Consider the following 22,877-nt stretch of genomic DNA (forward strand, 5'->3'; position numbering starts at 1 on the left):
ATCTCAAACACTGGGCAAAGATGACAAAACCTCATTTTATTCCTGGATTTGCAAGGAACAACAAAAGCCTGCTGTCTCATCCTTCACTAAGGGATGTGTATTTTGACTATGTATGTTATGTAAACATGAAAACTACATGTAATAACACATGCACAAAAAGTTCTCTTTTGACTGCATAAGGACCCTGCTTGGTCTGAAATACGTACAGCCAGCAAAGGCTGCCAGTGATGTACATCTCCCTATGCACAACACAGAGAGAGAGGGCTGCTGCAGCACACGTACTCTGTTATTTGTGGAGGCTCTGTATGAGAAAGCCAGTCATTTTCTCACTGACAATAACAAGCTCGATAGCCATCTAATCGTGTATGGTAGGAGTGTAACTGCCTACTTCCCACTATAGCCACAAGATACCATTTTATTTCTGGCTCATCTAGCTGTTCACTCTGTTGTGTCCCTGAGGATAATTAGTCCTGAACTCAGGGAAACTATTTCTCTTACACCGGGGATATTCTATCAAATACCTCTTCACACAAAAACTCATTTAAAAGGATAAAAAACTCTCCCTGAGGAATTGAATACATTTCCAGTCTTCTAGTCATTTCCAGCAGGTGACATCTGAAATCACAGAGCCTCCCTTTGGTGCTAGGTGGGAGCCAATTAACATCATTTTGAACTGGGGAAGCTGCATCACGACAGCCTCTGAGGAGCAAGTCCTATTTGTTGCGAACAAACCTGATTTGCTCAGTTTTCCCTCCCCACAAATATTACACAACAGCCATAGAGAAAGTTGTTTTACAGGGCAAGCCCCCATCATCACTGCAAACAGGCATTGTTTTTTTCTCCCCAGAAGAGAAAAATAAACATGACAGTTTGCAGCTACCACAGGTAAGTCTCTCACCAGAAGTTCCCCCCAAGGCTCCTTTAAATATTCCATGACTAGCTACATTCAAGTGTATCTCCCAAAGGATCAAAGTACATTTTTCTATCACTTGACAGAAGGCACTGTGTGGTTGCTATCAGTTTGCTTTTACAGTTCTTTTGCATCACCTGCTCGTGGAAAGAAATATTCTGAGGTTTTTCCTGGTGCAGTAACTGTCCATGCCACCAGGGCTTAATTTTGGCCAGAGATGCCCACAGTGTTTTTCTGGGAGGTCAAGCACCTTGTTCATACCCCATTAAAACAGGGAGCCCAGCTCTTACAGCAGTTTGGCAAGTCTGACCCTGCAGCTAGAGGTTTGCTCGTCCAGTAAAAAGGAATAAACCTCAATCAATAGGACCAGAGATATAAAGTGCATGAGCCCATACAGAGGTAAGCCCTGGGTATGTACTACAGCCCAAATAGTAACGCAGGCATGCCCTGATTTCCATACTTGGAGAAATAAAGTACCTCTAACACATTTTAAAATTTTAGGAGTTGAAGGACTAGAGCAACTATATCTGTCTGGGTCTCCTGCATGCAGACACAGCCCTTGTGCACAAAATTTTGCTGAATGAGAAAGTCAAGCAAAGCCCTTCACAGATGTTGGTGGAAGACTGTCTTCTCAGGAGTGTGCACAAGAGGCACTTGCTCCTTATGAGCAATGTGAGGTAAATCTGAAAGCCTTGCATGGTGTCACAGTTCAGCCCTTACTAAAGAAAAAATTCCTAATTAAGGGCTGAATAATAGTATGGAGCTGAGACATGTTCTTACCAACCCATCTCAGGTTAACTGGCCATGATACGCTGTCTGGATAATAAATGCCATTCAGTCCTCATTAGCATGTCCTTTATTAAAACCTATACAGAGAGGGCAGAAACAAAATTGACAAGAAACAGTGCATAAAGCTGACACCACACATGGACCCATGGTATAGGCAGTGTGACATGCTGACTCCATGGGAGTTTGCCCTTGCTTTCCTGGGGGAACTGGGATTTGCAATCTTAAGCAGCAAGTCAAGGACAGGACCCCGTATCCCATCTTGCTAAGTTGTTAAGCAGAGAACTGAGACCAGCTAGAGAACAAAGTGATTTTAGTATTCATGTTGACCTGATATGGACAGAGCTGCATGCACATTGTCTAGGTTGAGAGTCCTGTAGTTTTTCTGTACTAAGCTCCCATATATCTCCATGGAAATTATTACAAAATATGCATTCTTTATTGCAAATGCTGGTTAATAAAGTTCTTGTCCTCCCTCCAATCTCAGGCACTAATTCCTACGTTTCCCTGTCTCTGTGAAGTCATGGCTTAAAGAGGTCATTGAACAAATGCATATTTTAAAAAAAGAAACAACCCCCCCCAGAAAACAACCAAACCAAATCAAACCACAAAACCACACAGAAATATGGAAAAGGCTGTTTGTATTGTTTTACCCTTACAAAACATTTCTTCACCTTAGGCAGAGTGAAAAGTTGTGTCCCTCTTTGCATGTACAGCAAGGAGCACATGCTTCTTTTCTAAGGGACCATCACCCTGTCATCATGAGCAAAATCTGAAGTCCTGGTTTGATTTTGCTTCCATCTTTAACAAGCAAAAACTCCCGTTGGTGTCAGTCCTCTATTAGAGATGGGGCTAGGATATACTTTTACCAACAAGTTGCTACTGATCTGCTTTCCAGAAGGTCCCCCCAGATAACAGAACTGGTGTGGCTGAGGGGAAGGACAAACTGCCCACAGAGCTGTGAAAGGGGACAGAAAAAATTTTAAGTGGCTTTTCCACTGGAGAGACTGCAAGTAAAACGCAGCTCCTAGGTACCCAAGTGCATTGGAATTGTCCCTGTCTCTCAATTTCACCATTTTTCCTGTATTGTAAAAGACCTTTCCCACCTAAACCCACATTGACAGGGCTTCATTAACTGAGGTCTGTGAAGCACTTTAATGAAGACAAATGTTGTGTTAAGTTGCCAAGTAGTATACTTACATGCGTGTTAAGCTATTAACAACAAAGACAGGGAGCTAGGAAGATCTGGCAGAAGTGTGCTGAACTTATCATGCTGTGGTAGACCAAAGTGAAGTAGACACACTCAACAAGGCATGTCTCCATAGCAGCAGGAATAGGATTGCATTAAATGTCATATTTATCTAGACTTCACCATGAACTTAATCACAGTGAGGGAAAAACAGACCCACAAGGAAACAGCAAAGTCTTGAACAATTATGATATATTAAATCCCTTAACAACATTGAAAGCTCTGATGCTGAAGTTTTTATACATTGCATTTAATTCTCTTTAACCTTCTGGGGATCCTAACCCAAGAAAACAAAAGGATAAAGCATTTGCCTTCTGCAGCCTTCTGCAGCATGCATGTGAATACAAAGACAAATATTGTCAGATGCACTTGACAGCTGTAAAAGCAACAGATTCCCTTCAGTCAGTTCCTAGATAAGGAAAAGGAGTCAGCTGTCCCTGGGTCACAGGCACGGAAGAAGTGATACTACCAGAAATTACCCCCAGATGAATCTTGGCAAAATTTTTCCGTTTTCCAGTGGAAACTAAGGATGTGACAAAGCAAATGAACAGAACTTCTTAAAATGTGTGGGCACAGTCATTAGCATCCTGCTAGTGAAACAGGGCAGGTGGGGAATGGGGCTGGGTGAGGTCTGGGGCTGGGTTTTGCAGAAATGAGGAGTGTGTTTGGAGGTTGTCAGAGGTAGAAGACATGGTCTCAGATAGAGGTTTAGGAGTGAGTGGAGAATAATTCTTTAAATTTACTCCAGAATGCTTGTCTGAGACCCTTTATCATCTAAGGCCATCTACTTCTGAGAGACACATAGTATATAGTTATATAAAGAAATTACAGAGCACACTAAATACCTGAGGACTTGCTTTTAAACTTGTATATTATAGTCATCCTACTGCTAAAATCTCTCTACTGACCTATGCTGACCCATGTACACACAGTTTTTGAAATACGTGTCACCCTCTTCAGATCACAGCAATTTTAAAATTTCTTACCACAATTCCTCCAGGCTCACATATCATTATCAGCAATGACGACTTTGCAAAGATGAACAAGGTGAAAGCTCTGCTGATTGCACACAGAGATAAAGAGTCTGTAACATATTTAATAATAGTTTTTCAAAGCAAACAAATGCTCCACTGTATCCTTGAGTGTGTGCCCTAAAGCAAAGTACATTCAAGGAAAAGGTGTTGAATAAGAAAATTATGCTTTTCAATTTTTTTTTCTGACTTAATTAAAGCTTAAATTTCCCCTTCAGTTTTTATGAGGAGAATATATTTTTAATTACTGTATGTGACCTTTTTATATTTTAGCCTGAGTGTGAAACAGCCTGAGGCTGAAATATACTGAATATGAAATATCGGGATCAATGAAGAGCAATTTTAAGCATGTTAAATACATGCTTACCTGAAGGAGGAAAAATGTCAGACTTGCACCGAAATTTCAGCAGCTCTTGTGGATCTCACGTGGATGGTGCAGAGCATTCACAAGACCTCAGGGGAGGACCTGCACTTGCACGAAGAGCAGAGCTCTTCCCTCTAACTGGTAGTACGGAGGGTCACACACATGCATTTTCCTGAAGGTCTTTAGCCCTTTTGTAGTCCCCCTTCCCATATCTTAAATTAAATTAGTGATTTTTGTTGTTCTGGGGAGCCAAAACCCAGCACATGTAGGAATTCAAAGATTTTGTGCACCACAGGACCTTCTCCACTACAGGAATTTCCACCAGCTTTGGTAGGAGTTTTCCTTCTCCCTGTCCTAATCTATACTCACTGCAATAAAAAATAATAACTAAATAAATAAATAAACAAACAAATAAGCCTATTCATCCACTCAGTAAGGGCTGGTGTGGAGTCTGAGAGCTGCTGCTGAGATAAATAAAATTACATTTAACAAAAGCAAGAGAACAGACATTTGACAGTCTCCAAATGTCTTGGTTCAAGCAAACGCAAAAAGGTAGAGTAGGTTATTAGGAACGTACCTCACCCCCCAGCCATAGTGCAGCCTTTCCTCTCCTTTCATTCTGTGCTCAAGTATAACCACCTGGTTAGTGTTATTTCACCTCAGGTAATGAAAGTTTAACATGAAAGTGAAAAACATGGTTCAGATTAGTATTGTGAAAACATACTTTTACTGGAGAATGGTGCATTTTTATCACAAATAATAACAAATCAGAGCTGGATGAACATTTCCCACCAAGAGTGGAAAATACGAAACTGCTGAATGACAACTGAATAAACAGCATATAAGCATCCAGGTAAAATACAGTCAAAAAATCTTCCACTTTAAAGAATAAGTCCTTAAAAAATTCATTTAGCATCATTATGAAGAATAATGCAGTTTTCATGGCATGATGGAGCACAGGGTGGGGAAGGACATGATCACACCAAATCATGCAACTTTCATTTGTTAGGCATTGCAGAATTTTTCAGAATTGACTCATCAGACAAATTAACTCTTGTATTCAACGCTGCACTGCGAATTTATTCCTTCTTTGCAGATTGAAAATTTAGTTAGAATTTTAATTAAAAAAGGAAAAAGTGTTTCTGTCTGCCATGCTTAACTCATTAGTCTTATCTAGGACTTAAATTGTGACTTTGTAATCTATAAATGATAAAGCCTGAGTCACACAAGCCATATGGAAGCATAAAGGTGACTTAAAACACAAAGAAAAAAGAAAAAAAACCCACAATTTCCCAGATCTTGCTAGAGGAATTTCATTAAATAGAAGGCGGAATTAGGTAATCCTAGATCAGATACTATTTAATTAGATATGAACATGGCTGCATGCTATGTTGGTTTACATGGCTCAGGTACCATGGCAGTCTCCCAGGCTGCACTGCTACTGGTGACTAAAGGCACCCATGGTCTCCAGTGACTGACATCACTTAAATATTGAAACAAAACAGGAGGCAGCTGCTCTAATGTATGTGTTCACAAGGTGCCAGTATGGGAAATCTTTAACCATTCTCGTGAGCATGGAAATCTTTTCCCCCATGCCATCCCTCTCTGTTGCTCCTTCTGGTTCTTCTTGGTCTTCCCTCTCCCGTAGCCCCTCTCCGTTGCTTGCCTAGCTGCCCAGCCGCCCAGCGGCCATGTGCCGATCCAACAAAAATAATTTTCTCTGTGTGCTAAATAAACAGCAGTACACAAGAAAAACTGATTTTTAGCCTGAGTAGTCCCTGGGTTGCACTGGCTGGCACCTGCACAGAGGTGAGGAAGAGAGTTATTTAACAAAACACTCCCATTAAAATAAAGGTTTGTGAAACTGTGCTGTTATGCACATAGGAATGCATCTTCTAAGACTCCAGTAGACCACAGCTGCACATACAGGTGTGAGTAACTTTTGTATCGTGGCAACTAGACATGTGAGGACACAGTACTCACTGATAACTTTTCACCATGATCAATAAAAAGATTAAAAATAAAATCCCTAGGTTGCTATCAGAAATTCTGAAACCGCCATAGTACACAAATTCCTTGGCTATCTATAACAAGATCTACTGGACTGATGTGAGTTTAGCATGTAAAAACTACCTCCAGAGAAACTGAACCCAGTCAAAAATAATGTTCACTAAAATACCCTTAATCTCCAAATAGCCTACCTGCAGGGAAAGGCTTCTACTGCACTCTGTGCCAAGGACAGAAAGGATTGTGACTCTGAAGAATGTTTCTTTTGACTCTGAAGGAAAGGTTGGTGTCTGGTAATACACCTGTTCTGTTTCTACACCTACGAGAGAGCTACAATTCCGCTGAATTAAAACATTTTGACAATTAACATGTGGTCCATGCACACGGAAACATGGTAACTGAGGTGTGCTGGCAGGGGGAAGGTATAAATAGGGTGGAATATTTAAAATGATATATCAATATTCCCAGTTAGACCAAATCTGAAAATTCAGTGTGATGGGTTTAGAGAAGCTGGGATTATTTATTTTTAGTGAATAAATCTTGGTATTGGGATTCAGGTAATAGATTCTAATCCCAGCTCTGTCACTGCTTTAGATTCAGAGTTTGGACAAGTCACTTTATTCATTCTATTTTGCATCAGAAATGATAAACACTGCTCCTTTCAGCAGAACACTTAATGATGTCCCCAAGGAAACACACCAATATTTTTACTTACATGTCTTATTTATGTGACATAGACCGTGATACAATGGAAGACCAAAGGGATTTTCCAAAGTTGCCTTTATGGATCAGAGGTAGCTCAGTGGGAAGAGAACAAATTATTTCAGAGGAAGTCTATTCTAGGTGGCCTCACAAGGGTATTAGTCAAGCCGAGGACTCAGAAAAGGTAACTGATTAAAGCTATTGGCAACCATACAAAATATGAGTAAGGTCAGTTTCTGAGCACTTTAGCACATTGCATTGCTAATGGCTTTTGGTTTATATTAAAAGGTACTACTCAGCAGTAAGTGAGGCACTGGAAGCAGCATCAGAAAGTTTTCTAGTGATCGGCAACCCAACAGCAATGTTATGTTATATATAAATCATTTGATATAGTTTTAACCACCTTTTTTAATAGTTGAGATAGCTCTCCAGATATCAAGCTAATAAAAATGACATGTTGTAATTTGACAAGCCTGAGCAATTGACAGGCCTGCAAACACAACTGTCAATGAGATGGGTTTAGTTCAAGCTAATACAGCTGCTGTCTCAGCCAGCTCAGTCTCAATCACAGCAGAAAATCATGAATCTTGTAACCTGTATATCCAGGCAGTCTTATCCAAAACCAAATATCTCCCTCCACCCTCCGTTCTCCCCCTGTTTTGGCCTGTTATCCATGTGCTAGGTCTATGCTTTTCCTGGCAATAAACAAAACAAGCAAACAAAAAATCACAATGATCGACATACCTGACATTGGTGGATCTTTGTAATGCTCCTTTCATGAAGGGCAGATTTATCTGCTTAACTGAATAAAGTTTATCAGGTGCCTTGCAAAAAGCCATTTCAATCACTTGGTCTGATCTTCCCCATCTATGTCCTGCCTTCTTTGGTGAAGGAGTGGCTAAGGAGAGAGGGCTGGAAGGAGTAAGAAGGAGGAAATGGCAAGACAGCAGTAATACACAAATTTTCCAGGATCTCCTTTAATCCTGGATCTTAAGTTGCAGGCTCTGTACTTGTGTAGGAATGAGATCATGTCAGTTTGATGATGTCCTGGCAATGGACAGTAATAACAGGTCAACACTTAATTCTTTCAGATTTGTCAGAAATGCCAAATATCATTCTACCAGGAGGCTCTTCTGACAACTGGAGGCTGTGGCAGTGTGGAGAAGTACTACCAAAGTGACTCAATAACTGCCAGAGATATCTGGATTGTACAGTAGCAAGGAGTATTGAGTATGGCATATGCTCCATGGTGCAAGACCAGCATGGAGCAGTTACTCATGAAACACTAGTCAGACAGAGGCAAAAAAACATTAACTGCCAGAACCAGCTTGTTTCATTTAAAGGAGCTGTAGATAAATCTTTTTAACGTCTTAATTTTATAAGCTGAAAAGTGTGTCAGACATCGGTGGGCTGGGCAGATCTGACCAGCACAGGAAAGAAGCAAATACAGGTTCATGATATTGCCAACACTATCATTAAGATCATTTAAATGCTGTTTCAATGCATTTTTAAAGCCACTGTGCATGAAGTGAAAAATTGACAAGCATATTGAAGTTACTGTGAAGAGTGAAATATGTTGGTACCCATCAGTGAACTCCAGCCCTTACGGTATATTGGACACATGTCCAGGATGTGTGAGGACAATGATTATAGTGCACTCCAGACAGGCTGGCCCAGAAAAAATTCCTGAGCACACTGGAGGATTTTCCCTAAAAGGTGGCAAGTAGTCAGTCCAGAGACAGTGCTCTTAACTATCAGATGAGTTCAAATGAAGAGGTGGAACAAGCTTGGCTGAAATGGGAGCTGTAACCTCACGGCTGAACGTATGGCCAACAAGTCCAAAGTACAGGTAGTTGTGAGAAAAGCAAGTGACCAACCATTACTTGGAAACATGGCCTGTGGGAGAGAAGCACGAAATTTTATCCTGTAGCACTGTCCAGGTGCAAGACAGATAAGGTACAGGGAGAGGTCAGGGCCTCCTGTATTTTTCAGTTGCATTTAGTAATATGTGATTGTGGTCAGACATCTCTGCTACCCCTGTGTACTGCGTTGCATTGTCCCCGGGCAGTCAAGCTGAAGCCTGAAGGTCTCCCAGTCGAGGTGTGAGACAGCTCTGTCCCCAGGTGTGGGGCTCCAATCCACACAAAGGCCTAATTCAGTAGGGGTAAGTGCAAAATGCTGCCCTCAGGTAGGAGTTGGTGGGAGGGCCTGGCTGGCAGGGCAGCAGCTCTGCACCAGGGGCTGGACACAGAGGTAGCACAGCTGTCAGGCACAGCTTGGGCACACAACATGGTGCTGCTGTGGGTAAAAGGAAAACATTGTCATGGGATGAGCAGAGAGGTTGTGTTAGTAGGAAGTGAGAAATAGACCACCTCCTCCCCCCCAGCACCGCCCCAGGCATTATGTTCTCTCCAAAGAAACAGCGGGTCCACTTTCGTGCCTCAATAAAGACACATCCCAAGCCAAGGGAGCTTTAATCCTTGTGTGTGTGTGGTCAGAGAGTCTAGAAATGGCAGCCTGTGAGAAGAGATAGGAGAGTAGTGGTTGTTTAGTGTAGGGAAGAGAGGACCAAGGAAGAACATGATAATGTTGTTCTAAAAGACTGCAAAGATTTTTCACCTCTACAAAGGGTAGGATAACAAATAACAAGCTTAGGCTGCAGCAAGAGAGACTTCGTTTAGACATTAGGAAAACTTTCTAGTGATAAGGATACTCATCTAACCTTACTGGAAGAGGTTATCTAGCAAAGCCACTGATCCTCTGTCATGGGAGGAAATTTAAGGCCAGATGGGACAAGCAAATGACACAGGAATCCTGTCTCAGAAAGGGGGATGATCCAGATGATATTAACAGGCCCTTTCCAGACCTACATTTTGCTGATTCTCTCTCCTAAACATAAAATCCAGCTGTGACTTTCTGGATCAGCCTGTGTTAAGTACAGCATGGTTTAGATGTTTCCTGAATGAGTTTTATGAAAACAAAACAACTATGACAACAAAAAAATCCTCATGCTGCAAGCTCTTATGGCTTCGTCTTCAGTCTCACCGTACTTGACCCATTTCTTAAAGCTCTGGCTCCTGGAGTCAAGCAGATTTCATGAACAGTAAGCTTAAATAAGCAAAGAGCAGTCTAAATTTATGGTGCAGGAAAAAAATAAAATAAAACAGATTAAAAGCATGACAGAGAAATACTTCCAGCAGTTATAAATCCACAAGAGAAATACGTGATTTAGCTTAAAAAATTACAAAGCAGTTGATTAAACAAAACCCTTATGATTGGGACTGACTCAATTTTTTAATGTTCATTAATGTTTAATGTTTTTAATGGTCATCATCTAAGTTGGCAAAAAAAAGGAAATTGTGTTGCTGAAGGGAAGATTCACACACCAAATGTCCCCCACGGTGAGTGACAAAGAGATAGGGACATAGGTATTCCTTTTCCAGTCCAAAACTGGGGAGTACCCAATGAAAGCAGCAGGTGACCAAAAAAGCCCCAAAACAAACAAACAAAAAACCAAAAAGAAAACAAAAAATGTCTTGTCACAAAAAAAATTTAATTAGGAAAGTGGTACATCTTGCCACAGGATGCTGTGGATGCTGTGTGTGTGTGTGTGGCAATGCTGTGAGTGTGCCTTCATGTGCTAGCCTCCAGCACGGGAACTCTCCGAGCCACAAATTGTTGGTTGCTGGTAGAATATTTGGGAGAAAGTATCACCCTACGTGTCCTCTTCTTTCATGGTTCCCCCCAGGCATTGCTTAAGAGTCACTGTGGAAGGCGTGATACCAGGCCAGACTTTTAATCTGACCACAGAAAGATGTTCTTATGTTCTTTTACTCTTGTTGTGGTCCTGACAAGTAGAGGCACACTGGCAGAGCTGCATAAGGAAATGTTATATGCATTCTCCTAATAGCAGACTTCTTTTTCCAAGGTTGCCAATCACACCCTGCCAATAAATTCCCTAAACAAAAACTTTTAAAATAAATAAAACCCACAAATAAAACTGATAGCGAAGAATTAGCTGAGTGCATGAATGTAGTGATACTTATCATAAAAATCGGTGCAGTGTGAGTTTTCATCTGACCCATCATCACTCTGCAATCTTTTTCATTATCATAAATCAAAAAGCATTGTTTGGTTTAAATCACTTGCTGCTTAAAGATGAATCACCTTTGATTTCCTGGGTTTTGCTTATAGCAAAAAGGAAAAAAAAAGCTTTCAAAACTGTACAACAGTAAAAATGTCTAGTCTCACTTTGCATTAAAAAAAAAAAAAACAACAAAAAAAAAACCTCAGAGAGCTCTAAAACTTAATCTAGCAAGGAACATAAAATGAAACAGAACTGTGAATTAGGAAAAAAAAATATTTCTCCATCTGTGGAGCTATTAATCTACAGTTTGGTCCAGAGAGTTCATATACAGCAGCCTGTGAAGAGGGACCCCAAGCTCTAATGGCATGAAGAAGATAGGGCCTCGAACGTTTAATCTAACTACAGGTGCATATCTAAGCTTCTCTGTAACATCTGTCTCTGTGGATAAGAAACTACTAAGCATCTGCACCGGATTGTGCAGACACCAGCTATGTGGCTTAAAATGTATCCTGTATACTGATGACTGATGTGCAAATCACCCAAGCCACCCCAACAGGCTTGTCCAGCAAGCTCTTCCCCTCCTGTGAAGCAGAGCCCTCCCCTCCCTTCATCACGCTGCCTTGACATCATACCCTGTGCTCAGAAGTGCAATTAGATTCTCGCCACTTTTTCCAAAGTCAAGAAGAATAGGGTCATTTAAAAAGTCAGTTGAATAAACTGATGAGCCCAATGGGCTGGAACAACAAAACAGATCACAACTTGGTGTAAGTCATCCCCAGGGGGGAGACAGAAGAAATACGCTGCATGCAGTTGTATCTAGGTTTGTTCTGTGAAGAAACGTCTCATAAGAAAAGAAACAAGCAAAAATAAAACAGGCTTCATTCTTTATGTCTCCCATTAGCTAGAACCCTCATGGCAATTTCTATCAATTTAACTTTTGGATGTCTGGATACTAGCCAGGGAGCACTCAGCTTCCATATGCTCAGCAAAGGCAGCAACGGCAATGATGCAATGCTGTCTCAGGCGAGGCAGGTAAATCACTGCATATTTCTTCACAAGTCAAATTTTCTGAAACTTGCCACCCAGCTTCAGGAAACTGGAATGAGCAATTTGGTAATGAGTCCTGTATGTCCCACAAGCAACCCTAAATCTCGGAATATGCCTGATGGAGCTGGTTGGTGGTCCACTCAGCCATATTTTTTGACCCTCCTTTATGTCCATAAGGAGAAGTGGAAATGGTTTCCTGCACAGAGACTATTTTTTGTTGTCCTAGGCAGGCAGTATAATCTGAAAGAAGGGGGTAGCGGGGAAGGTAGGAGAAGGGGGCTGGAATCAGATGCACGTGTGTTTGAATAGCAGTTCTGTTGCTGACTGTCTTTGGGGAAGTCAGTTCATCTCAGCCTCGCTTCTCTCTCCCCACGTAAAACAGAGACCTTATACACAATTGCAGGGAAAGTGTGCAATTTGTTAAACATATGAAGCAGTAAAAGGGCAATTCATCTTGCTAATTTTAGCTGTCTCCAAGTTAGTATCTGGTCTAACTAGGTTCCCTCTACAGCCCAGGGACAGAGAGAGGTTGGATAAATCACCTTTTCCTCCACTGATTGCAGGAGGAGGCCAGACACCTGGCCACATTTAGGCACAATTAATCCTATCTTCAATGTCCAGAGTCACAGTAAATGCTGGGAATCTTCTGCTGTTGGTATACCCCAGCCTCCTCTATTAGAGAGCTGAAGGATGCATTCATAGTGAGCAAGCTTCTGAATTTTTATTTCCAGAAAGTATGTATATTCAGAAGTTCTTTTTTCTTTTACTTAGCCCTTGATTATTTGAGACATTAGGAAAACATCACTCTCTGGCTTTGATCTATCACTGCTACTAAATTGCCAGCTTGCTCCCTTCTGGCAGCACGTCAGTGCCTATGAAGCACACAGGTAGGGTGTTTTGTATGTGAGCATCCTTTGTCTCAAATTCAAATAAGATTATTGTGGTAACATGTCCACATGCATTAATGAATATTCCTGACACTGTACAGACAACCAACAGAGACCCCACTCCTCACAATCTTTAACCAAAAGTTAGGTGCATCTTTTGGAAGAGGAATGAGGGAGGGGGGAAAGAGTGTCTCCTTAGAAGACCTCCAAATCCTATGCATCTACAGAGATATTGCAGAACACCCCCAAATTTAATACAAGCTGAGCAGACATCAAAGAAGAAGGGCTTGTGGTCATTGCTGCCTGACATTGAATTCACATGCAAGTCACAAGGAACTTGTATTGAGTTTTGAAGTCTGATCCATGCAGTCACAGGATTGTATTCTTTGTTTCACTCTTGGGTGGCGTCTTTCTCTTAAAGCCGAAAGTTCTCCTTCATCATATGGAATAATAGCTGGTACTTCGAAAATCAGCTACTGGTGAATCTGTGGTGCCTTTTGTCCTCCAAGTCCCTTGGCTGAGCTAAAATTTTCTAATGTATTTTACTTCCATTAATGGTAATAAACAAGCATTTCCATAGCAATTTCCATAATCAAAGTTCTGCACTCAAGAGCTCCTCTGGAACTATCAGCTGACTTTGCAGGGAGGAAACCAAGGCAAAAGAATTATGCAAAATGCTCAAAGTCACAAAGTGAGTCAGACTCCAAGGCCAAAAAAAAAAAAAAAAAAAAAAGAAGAAGAAAAAGAAAAAAAAAATCCAAACCCTGTAGTTCTCCTATTTGTGCTTGTGCCCCAAGGCAATCCCTGTCTTTCACAGCTAGGGACCAGTTCCGATACCATTTACACAAAGATAATTCCACTGACACTCAGAGTTAGCCCTGATTTACTGCACCATCTGTGAGATCAGCATGCAGCACAAGACACTCTTATGACTGGAAAATACTTTACTGACAAGGAAAATATATACCTATGTATTCCTTCCTGTTCTCTGTTGCTAATCTTTAATGGCCACCTTTCTTCAAATGCTTTCAGTCAAATTTTAAGTGAAAAAAGAATTTTTCAAACTTTAATAGCCTTGTTAATTGGTTTGGGTGTGGTGCATCACACTGGCCAAGCAGCTCCTTTGGCATGCAATCTGACCTTGTCAAGACACTTGTCCTAGTACTTCTCTTTTCCATCTGATTGTGTTTTCTGCTTGGTAATACAGCCATCATCTAGATTTTGTCATTTGTATTATATCTCCCATCTCCTCAGCAGTAATAACAATCTGCCTGTGGAAAAAAATCCTGAAAACAAGCCCCTGCATCCTCTACCAACTCATTTGATTACAGGAAAGTCCCTGGTTATACCTGGAGAATTTTAACAAAACACTGATGTCTTGTCAAATCGTTAAGCACTGCTCCTCTCTGGAAGGTATGTACAAACAACACTGCCTGGCACCTGTGTTCATGCTGATATAAGGCATTGAGACTGAAATATAATGTATATTAACACACAAATAAAAAGAAGTGGTCTATGACTAGCGTATTTCATAGAATCATGGAATCATTTAGGTTGCAAAAGAACTTTTGAGATCATCAAGTCCAACTGTTAACCCAGGGCTGCCAAGTCCATCACTAAACCATGTCACTAAGCACCACATCTACACATCTTTTAAACACCTTCAGGGATGGTGATTCCACCACCTCCCTGGGCAGCCTGTTCCAATGCTTCACCACCCTTTCAGTGAAATTCTTTTTCCTGACATCCAATCTAAACCTCCTCCATCGCAACTTGAGGCCATTTCTTCTTGCCCTATTACTTGTGACCTGGGAGAACAGACCAACACTCCCCTGCCTACAGTCTGCTTTCAGATAGTTGTAGACACTGATAAGGTCTCCACTGAGCGTCCTTTTCTCTGGGCTAAACACCCCCAGCTCCCTCAGGCGCTCCCCATCAGACTTGTGCTCCAGACCCTTCCCCAGCTCCGTTGCCCGTCTCTGGACACGCTCCAGCACCTCAGTGTCTGCCTTGCAGTGAGGGGCCCAAACCTGAACACAGGGTTCGAGGTGCAGCCTCACTAGTACCGGGTACAGGGGGACAATCGCTCCCCTTGTCCTGCTGGCCACACTGTTTCGGATGCAGGCCAGGATGCTATTGGCTTTCTTGGCCACCTGGGCACACTGCTGGCTCATTTTCAGCCAGCTGTCAACCAGCATCCTCCTTCCTGCCCTTCTTGTAGATGGGTGTCACATTGGCTAACCTCCAGTCTTCTGGAACCTCCCGGTTAGCCAGAATCGTTGATAAATGATGGAGAGTGGCTTGGCAAACTCCTCTGCCAGCTCCCTCAGTACCCTCGGGGGGATCCCATCCGGCCCATACACTTGTGCATGTCTAAGTGGAGTAGCAGGTCACTAACCATTTCTTCCTAGACTGTAGGGACCTCATCCTGCTCCTTCTCATCCCTGTCTTCCAGTTCAGGGGGCCAAGTACCCTGAGGGTAACTGGTCTTGCTATTAAAGACTGAGGTAAAGAAAGAATTAAGTACCTCAGCCTTTTCCTGAACCTTTGTGGCAAAGTTCCCCCTGCATCAAAAAAAGGATGGACATTATCCTTGGCCCTCCTTTTGTTTCTGATGCATTTGTAAAGATATTATTTATTATCTTTTACAGCAGTGGCCACCCTGAGTTCTAGCTGGGCTTTCACCCTTCTAATCAAGTGCTTCTCCATCTTCACCCTGCCTTTCTTAAGGTATACTTACAAAGTCATTGAAAGAAAGACTAACTTATTAACCTTATTAACAAGTGTGAAATGAAACCACTGAGATTAAATCATGCCAGTGACCCTGAGAGATTTGGTTATGCAGGGGAGCCCACTCATTAAGTTACAGTTCAGATGAATTCCCTGTATTGCTGGTTGCCAAAACTTTTGAGCCATTGCCATTTCTTCCCACTTTGACATAGGTGCCTGACAGGGGTGTTCACATCTCTGACCCTTCCCGTTTTGCAAATCCTAATGTAAACAGAGAAAAAGTCCAAAGCCAAAAAAACCCACCTGCTTTATTTTAAGCAACAACAAGCTCTGTCCTTCTTCTGCTTTTCAGAGAACAAAGGGAGTAAAATATTAACAACTTCACTCATGCTTTCCCTTGAGCTTCTGGGGTAACTTTGCAATGGATAAAAACCTCTGCATCCCACTCAGGCTGCTGCCCAGGCCCCCCTGCAGGAGGACCAGGCTTGTTTGCTCCTCTGAGGGCTGTGCAGCAACAGTAGTTGTGTTGGGGCTGCTAGTGCTGCCAAAGGAGCCAGCACAGGTGGTGTTACAGCGACCAAAACATCTGGGTCTGAGACCCAAAGCATCTGTGTTGTCTTTCTGGTTACTGACATCAGTATCTGAGTTAAATTAAAAATACATGGCCATGGGTATTTGTAGGTATAACACGTGTAATTTGTTCTCATGAGTATGTATCATATGAAACTCTTGAAAAATATTCTCATTTCAGATCTTATCACTAAAAGGCCAGTGCTAAGACATATTTAATTTGGGTAATAACTTTAGGGCAGTTGCTCAGATTTCTGTGCTGTTGAATTGGTGGTGAAAACTGTGATTTCTAGAAAGTGCAATACATTATGCTATGCTAAGGCAGTAATTTTCCAGAGAAACTTCAGTTACTTTTCGTGCTGCATCTCCTTGTGTCTTGAATGTGGCTTCTGTGTGACAAGGTTAGAAAACAAAATTCTTCACTTGGTCTGTTTGGGCAATTTATTAATTCTTGGTGGTACCTGGATATTTTATTAAGTATGGAATTATCATCAGTGATAGAGCTGGCATATAAGAAAAGATTAAATGGTGTAGGGCTCCTTAGCTTGGAAAAGGAGATATGTGATTGAAGAAAATCATGCAGGATGTCAAGAATGATTATAAGAAGTGCTTTTAGAAACTCAGCGGGGAATATTACTCACTATTCCTTGCAAATGCAAAATGTGGGGGTTGTCACAGAAATCATCAGGCTGCAGATTGAAAAGGAGCAAAAGAGGTATATTTTCAGACAGCACCAAGTTAAGCTGTGGAACTCATTGCCACTGGATAGTGCAAAGACCAAAAGCACAAGCAGATTCAAGTGCTAATTATAAAAATTTATAGGCAAGAGTCACAAATTGAAGCTAAATACAAAATGTGGACTGAACCTAAAGTTCAGGAAATTCATAAGCTTGTAGGTTATCCCAGGATATCCTGGGAGAAGGACAGACACAGCCACTGAGCAGACCTCACTTACATCTGCTAACAACATACATATCCTTCTTGCTGGACGTGACTGGTGTGAACAGGTCAGAGCCAGAGACAGACAACAAAGGAGGAGCAGAGCCCTGGCTGGGTCTCTTTTCAGTTTTGGGTGTATTAATGCTCATTCCGTTAAGGAACTAGAAATCTCAGCAAATGATTAATTGGCAGAAGTACCCAAATCTAAAACTAAATTCTGCTTTAGCTAATCTCCCCACCAGGAAAACAGGAACTAAAAATACCTTTTTCTTGGATGTCTTTTGAGGACTAACCACATCAAATCCCTGAAGTGTTTCTGATTCTAGCAGAGGTATCACCAAGCCACTTAACATGTTCATGCCACTTTTGGCCCATGCCTTTAGAACAGCAGCTATTAAGAGAACTTTATAGATGCCACTCTTGGCCAGGAGCCCAAAACACCCTTCATCTTTATCGGCTCACAGATATAAGAGGTGGCAGGAGAGCTATTTCCATCAGGGATGCCCCATTTCTGTATGAATGGAGAAAGTAAAATTTCATCTTGAATTGGGGGGCTGGGTAGAGGGTGAGGGTGAAGGGAACCAACCTGAAGCAAAAGGCACATATGACAGGTTACTGTAGGTAGAAAAAAATAGAAGCTCCCTGGGGTTAATTATAAAGGAGCTCTGGAATCCTCACCAAAGTATTATCCCTAATGACTGCCATTAGTTGAATCAAGCTGTGTCTTCATGGGGAAGAATGCTAGAAAGACACAGTCAGTGTTCATCCCCTGCCTCTGCCTCCTCTCTCTGCTGCCCACCATCATGCTGTGGTCATACACACTGCAGAAAACAGTGGAAATCATCCTCCAGCACGCACAGCTCTGACAGCTCACCTGCATCCCAATCTGCAGGCATACTGGCTCTGGCAAATTCTGTGTGTGTCTATATATTCCTCTAAATACACATGGTCCTTAGGCGGGTGTCACCAGCTGCTTCAGAAGTCTGCAGAAGACCACCCATTCACTGCTTAGGGAGAGGCCAAGAGAACCAGGGCACTACTATTTTTCTCAGGAGTACGAAACTCCCCATGCTGCACTGGCTGCGTGACCCCCTACGTCCCAGCCCCGGCACAGCCATCTGGTCTTGATGCTCACCATCACTGGGGCACAGGATGGAGAGGCAGCTCCAGGCCAATTCCTTGCAGCTGGGGCAATCATGTAACAGCTGCTCAGCACCTATGAACGCCAACCTCTGTTGTCCACCCAGCACTGCAAGCCCTGCCATCGGGGGAGAAAGGGAAGGCCAAAGGTCCCAGAGCTTCAAAATCCCTTGTGCATCCCAGACATCGTATTGGCACAGTTACAGGCAGGAGTTGGGGGCACCACTGCCTCCACCCACCACCAGCACAACTGCAGTATGTCCTCTCCCCTTGTTATTTAGCTGTTTAGCTGCTGTTTTGCATTTTGAGATGACACTATTTCTTAAATATTTGAGATGAGACTAATTCTTACATATAATGCAGGCAATGGTAGGACCTGAATATTGGTCCTGAAGGTTCCTCCATATCAGTGCTGCACAGCCATGTCCTTTCTTTTGCCTGACCCGACAAAACACAAAATTAAGTTGTGCAAGGCATTATAGTTAGTAAAATTTAGTTTGGGACTACTTAATGAACAATGCCTTTTTTTATGCTATATGTTGCACAAAAGGAGATGAACCTCTTCTGTACAGGACAGTCACATCAGTTAGGATGGTTTTTTGTCTGTTTACCACATTTCAATCAGACATGTTGCTGTCCAGGACAACATTGCTTCTCCACTTATGAATGAGTTTCTCCTTTTGCAGACATGTAATGAAAAGGCCAGATTGACCTTAAACAGAGTAGATAAATCAAGAACTATGTTACTATGTTCTGCCTGTCTCAAAATACTCTGGCATGCCACACATGAGTTGACGTTTACTTTCAGCTGCTCAGGACAGTCTCATTGCCCAAAGCTGGAAAGGAGGCAAGTCATCACATACATCTCTTGCCTGTATTTTCCAGTCTGCATTCTTCCCTTTTCTTCAGTCATCCACCCAGGTTTACAGTCAGAGCTATCATGCAAGCTGAGCTCCCCACTGGCCCAGTCCTTCAATGTACACAGTCAGGTGCCTTTTCCATTCTTCAGTAGGAGGTGCAAGGGCTGGAAAAACTGACAGCAGAGCAGGCATGCTGCCCTTACCCTGGCAATTCCCCAAGTGACGTTTGCTGCCTCACATGGACTCAGGATATTAACTAAACTGACAAGGACTACACAGAGAGAGGAAGGAAACCTGCTTTTTCAATCCTGTGACTGCAAATGAAGTTTCTCTGCTCTTAGGAGTCTCTCAAGCACAGCATACAGAGGGTTTTGAGGATCTAGGGGATCGTTACAGAAGAGTGCTGTGATGTTATTTTCATTGCCACAGCCAGGCAGGGATTGTGTTTTGGTCTTCTGAGAACAGGGAGCTGGTTTACATTTCTACTTGCGCTGTTCCTTAAGGCTCTCGGAGCAACTTCGTTGTACAGAATCACCGCACTTTTACAAAAAGGGCAAAGGAGAGCTATCGCTGCCTAAAAAAGTTTCCATCATCTCTTGCACAGTTCATGTATGCCATACATCAAGTCCTGAAAAGCACATGTCCCATCTTTTCCACAAGAAATAAAGATATTTAAACTGTAAACCACGGCTTTTTGTTTAACACTGTGAAAAGAGGCATATAGTAGAGGCCTGCTGTTAGTATGACGTGCAGTAATGAATCAGTTATCAAGGAGATCTGGGTGGAAGTTTTGATTCATGACATGAAAATAGGAATGGGGTTTTGTACAGTGCCTCCCTGACATACCAGCTCACCTGCCCCTTCGCAGCTCCCTTCGAAGCTGTTCCCACAGCACCACTCTTCCACCTCAGCTTTCAGCAGTTGGTTGAACACAGCATCACTTTGCAGATTTCAGGGGAGTGGCACCATGCAAGTGACTCTGGGTGTTGGAAACCCCTTGGAAGGACTTGTGCTTAGGAAGTGTTTGTTCCACATTTCGTCCTTTTCACTGAAGGCTGAATGTTGCAAATCCATCATGCCTCCACTTGACTCTATGCTGTGGAGACACATACTGTGACACAGAGGGATTTTGGCAGCAGCAAAGGAAAAGCTTCAAAAACACTTCACTGAGCCCTGAAATGTGCCAAAATATACCAGGCGCTAAGGGTGGAAACCTGCCAGGGAGAGAAGCATTTCTCAGTTAGAGGGGGGCTGATTTCCCCAAGGAGAGGGAGAGCGGTTCTCCAAGGACCCACTCCCACCCCACTCAACAAAACACACCATGAACACACAGCAGATGCCAGTCACAACAGAGCAGCAGGATCCACTGTCTCAGCCCTTTCACGCCACTCACCATTTCTTCAGGTGCCCATTTCCTGCGTGACAGCAGAGGATCCGAGCTGAGGTGGCCCATCATGGTGGAGAACACTGCAGAGCACTGCTGGGGCTCCAGCTCTGAGTAAAGCTGAAGGGCACCCAGTGGTGTCTGTGGCAGATCATGGATCTTCTTCATCTCTGTGACAAGGCACAATTGTGGCAGGTTTCCTATCACACCGCCTAATCTCTGTAATTGGTTTTCATTATTCCTCCATGTGGTGCCCTATGACTATCATCTTCTATGCACCTAGAAGTGCAGGAAGCCCTGGAGATTCCCACTGTACGCCTGCCTTGATCCACATTATTGTGCGCTGGAGCTGGCAGCAGCCAGTGCATGGCTTGGTGCAGCAGATTTTGTAACCACGCTCCAGTGAGGGGACAAAGCCACCAGGGAGGACTTTGGAGGAGCTGGCAGGCAGGATAATGGCAGTCACAGCTCCTCTGACAGGAAGGGCAGGGTAGAAGGGAGAAGAGAGACCCTAAGCCAGCCTGAAAGTGTCCCTCAGCAGCACCCCCATGCAGAAAGCCACCCAGTGCTTACAGCCACCACATAGCCTCAGGTGCCACAGTGCTTAAAGCAACTGTTTTACTGACAGAACTGCCAGCTCTGCACCTTAGTCTGTGGGCTAAAAGTGTAATTTCAATTAAGCAAGAAAGACTTTCTAGGTTAATTAAATACCAGTTGCTAAACCATACTCCACCAGTCATTATCTGTGTTTTGATATGGACTTACTACATAACTGTTAAACTTGGAATTTAGCAGATAACTTTCTTATTAGAAAGATTAAACATCTACTTGAGCGACTTTGTTTTTTAAATGTCACCATTTCAGTTTACTAGACTTCTCGCTGTGCTTAACACAAACAGTGGGTATTTAAAGTAATAACAAATAAGCTGTCAGTTGGGAGCACTCAGAAGCAGGCAGGACCTGTCCCAGGACAGCCTCTGCTGGTGCTGCCAGGGTGACAAGTCCAGGGATGGGCCATGCCCCCCCCCCAGCACCCCTGCTCCTGCTTTGCTCCCAGTCTGCAGGCTGATGGGGAGAAACATCAGCATCTCTCTTGAAAAGCAATTTTCTAGCTCCAGTGGGATCAGCCCAGTTCTCCCCAACTGTCTGTGGCTGCACATGTGTGTTTTGCTGGCTGAGGACATGGTGGAGCAAGATCCACCGACCAGTACCAGTATATGATGGATGCAGGCCTACGCCATCACCTCAGCTCTTGAGTGCCACTAGCACCAGCCTCCTTGGGATAAAACACACATGATGCACTGCACACAAAGCCAAGGATAGTCCCTGGCTGCTCTTCAATGTGACATCTGCAAAAATTACCTGGGGTGGAGGAGGTTGCCGCTGCCTGATTCCCGCTTTCATAATTCTGGTATTAACAGATCAGAAACAACTAAACAGCAAAGAGTGGTTTGGACAGGGAGGAAACTGTGGGAAGAAGTCCTTCCTGGAGTCAGAGAAGAGGATCCCAATGGAAGTGTGCAGTCAGATATTTACTGGTGTGGAGGTCAGAGAGCACCGGTGCCGCAGCTGACCCCCATCTAACAGAGATGGTGAAACAATGGCACACAGGAGGGTGATACAGGAGCTGGGTTTGAGCCGCAAAGCCCTGATCCAGGTTCCCTCCAGGTCTTGGCTCTGAGGCCAGTTTCTCTGGAAATCAACGGTCTAAGAGCTAGATTGAGTTACCTCCCAGGCCGGATGCTGGTACCTACTTGGGGTGCTGTCCTGGTCCCAGGGTGTTACAGCCATGCAGCCTTACAGCCAAACTAATTCTCCCTTCACTGAATTTTTGGTAGAAGTGCTTTTACCACTTTCAGAAACAGGGATTTCCAGTTTCTCCAGCAAGCCCCAAGGAGGAGCAGTAGGCCCTATGATGGCCATCACTTTGGCAAATGTTGACTTGTGCCTTCAGCAAGAACTGGCAGCGAAGAGGTTAAGAATTAGTGAACCTAAAAAGCTGCTTTTTGAGGGGTGGGTTTCAGGCAACCTGAGCTAAGGAAGCAGCCTTAACAATATAAGAAAAGGAAGTGCTGGTCGTTGGTTTGTTTGTTTATTGTTTCAGCAGTTTGTACTGTGTGTGTCTCATGTGCTATCTTCATTCCTCAGTCTCCCAGCCAGTTAATTATCCAGGGGAAGTGGTGC

The sequence above is a fragment of the Falco naumanni genome, chromosome 6 (assembly GCF_017639655.2).
Source record: "Falco naumanni isolate bFalNau1 chromosome 6, bFalNau1.pat, whole genome shotgun sequence".
In the NCBI taxonomy this organism is placed as follows: Eukaryota; Metazoa; Chordata; class Aves; order Falconiformes; family Falconidae; genus Falco; species Falco naumanni.